Here is a 2,502-nt window from a genome sequence, read left to right on the forward strand (position 1 = left end):
ATGTGTGTTCCAATGTGGAAGCGGACCAACAGTGTCCCCTCCGACCCACCATACTTGCTATAAGCTCTCCAAGTTATTTATGGTGCAAACTATCGTTTCGGGTGTCGGGCGGTCGTAGGCGTCGTCTGTTCCTATATCGCCTGGACGTTATTTCTTTGCCTGCCTTATCCGGGGAATCTGATGGATTGGTTAGTTCTATGTAAGCCCTAGGATATTTATGGCTCCTCATGGATTCTCGGCATGTTTCCTGTCCGCCTGCTGCTTCCACCTTGCCTGACTCTGCGTCCCCAGTCCACTGGTCGTGCTATAGGATGGAACCTGACCTGTTCTCGGACGTGCTTACCTGTCCCAGACCTGCTGTTTTCAACTCTAGAGACAGCAGGAGCGGTAGAGCTTCTCTGAATGATCGCTATGAAAAAAGAACAACTGACATTTACTCCTGAGGTGCTGACTTGCTGCACCCTCTACAACCACTCGTGATTATTATTATTTGACGCTGCTGAGGTCATCTATGAACATTTGAACCATCCTATAACTTGAACATCTTGGCCATGTTCTGTTATAATCTCCACCTGGCACAGCCAGAAGAGGACTGGCCACCCCTCAGAGCCTGGCTCCTCTCTAGGTTTCTGCCTTTCTAGGGAGTTTTTCCTAGCCACCGTGCTTCTACACCTGCATTGCTTGCTGTTTGGGGTTTTAGGCTGTTTTCTGTAAAGCACTTTGTGACATCAGCTGATGTAAGAAGGGCTTTATAAATACATTTGATTGATTGAGGGGAGAGGGATGGAGTGGGATATGTATGACTGTTTGTTCTCTGGCCTCTAGTGGTGGAGTGATGCAAGTTGGCAGAGCTAGAGATCTGTCAGTCATTCCCTGGAAATAGAGATGTCTTCACACACAAGGGTGTTAACCCATACAATTGTTATTGCATTCAATGTTTATAAAAAATATCTTAATTGGATACAGAATTGCATTAAAAAGAATACCCAGCCAAAACCTATATGGTTGACAAGTTCCAGAGTATTCAGTCAGAGAATGTAGAATGATTAGAGTGAATAGAATGTCACTATGACCACGGTCATCGTCATAAGAGGTCGTTGCTCAATAGAACTTTAAGTTCCAACGTCACCTGACACACTAGCTAGCGGCTGCAGGTTCCTGTGTGACAACATGGGGCTTTTCTCAATTAAATCCGCCGAAAACTAAACTGGGTCTATATATTTATTAATTTACAAAGCTACCCTCCCCAAAGACAATCTTTACTAGTTTTCATGGCGTATTTCTGAGTCTCTCTCTTTAAAATGGCAATTGACCATTGCCGGGGTTGGAGGAATAGAAAGCCTCGGATCTGGTGATGAAAATGACGAGGGTATCAAGTGGATTTTGATTGGTCCGAACCGTGGAAACACCTCCAAAATGTTACCACCTCCCAATGCCGAAAAATGGAAGAGGTAGAACCAAGAGATGGGCAGTTTAAACTAGCAATGGCCTCAACCCCTCTTCTACCCTGTAGTCTGTTCCTCAACCCCCTCTCCTCTCCTACCCTGTTCCTCAACCCCCTCTCCTCTCCTTGCATGTTCTGGGTGAGGGAGGTTCACTAGAATAACTACGGTGGGGTTAAGACCACTAACGGTGGGGTTAGACCACTTCACGCGCTCGAGGATGTGCCGAAAAATGTGAAGACCACAGTACGGTGGGGTGAATTCAGAAAGACCAGCATTGGACGGTTAGGCAGTTTAAAACGTACGCCACATACGGGTTAGACCACGTCTCATACCACCCGGTGGGGTTAGGACCACTACGGTGGGGTCTATTGCATCGCACCCTACGGTGGGGTAAGTCTGAAGACCACTTTCCCAACGGGTTTGCAAACGCCACTCCACGGTGCTGGCGTTTGCTGTCATGCTCTTCGGGTTGAGGAGTCTCCCTCTAGAATAACCCCTACGGTGGGGGTTAGACCAACTACGGGTGGGCGTTAAGACCACTACGGGTGGGGCGTTAGACCCACTAGACGGTGGGGTTAGACCACTACGGTTAGAACCACACGGTGGGGTTGCATGCATTCTGGGTGAGGCTGATGTCGCTTCACCTTCAAAGAATCACCCTCCTTCACTACGGTGGGGTCTCCTAGTCTTACGACCATTATACCCACATACCGTGTTTCACCGTGTGGGGCTTCACGAAGAAACCACTAACCGCGTGGCGGTTAGACAACTACGCTGTTTGGGGTTTACGAGAACTACACCCACCTTGACTTTGACGCGTTGGGGGTTAGACCACTATTCGGTGAGGGTTAGACGAACATAACGGTGGGGTTAGAGCCCTACGGTTAGCCCACTCGCTCTCACATACCCTGCCTTGCTACTACGGCTGTGGGTGTTGCTGCATCGTCCTTGGGTGACAAAGAGGTCCACCTAGAAATACCCCGCATCTCCTAATCCACCCTTACGGTGGGGTTAGAAGGCATCCGACTCGGAGGCGTGTCCTTCCTGTTCCTCAAAC

The 2,502-nt window shown here is 48.8% G+C and overlaps 1 pseudogene; it reads right to left on the minus strand.

Moving 5' to 3' along the window:
* The window catches only part of LOC112074001 (H(+)/Cl(-) exchange transporter 5-like), a 33,064-nt pseudogene that overhangs the window by 4,406 nt on the left and 26,156 nt on the right, over positions 1-2,502 (minus strand).

Source organism: Salvelinus sp. IW2-2015, unplaced genomic scaffold (assembly GCF_002910315.2).
Source record: "Salvelinus sp. IW2-2015 unplaced genomic scaffold, ASM291031v2 Un_scaffold2458, whole genome shotgun sequence".
NCBI classification, from domain to species: Eukaryota; Metazoa; Chordata; class Actinopteri; order Salmoniformes; family Salmonidae; genus Salvelinus; species Salvelinus sp. IW2-2015.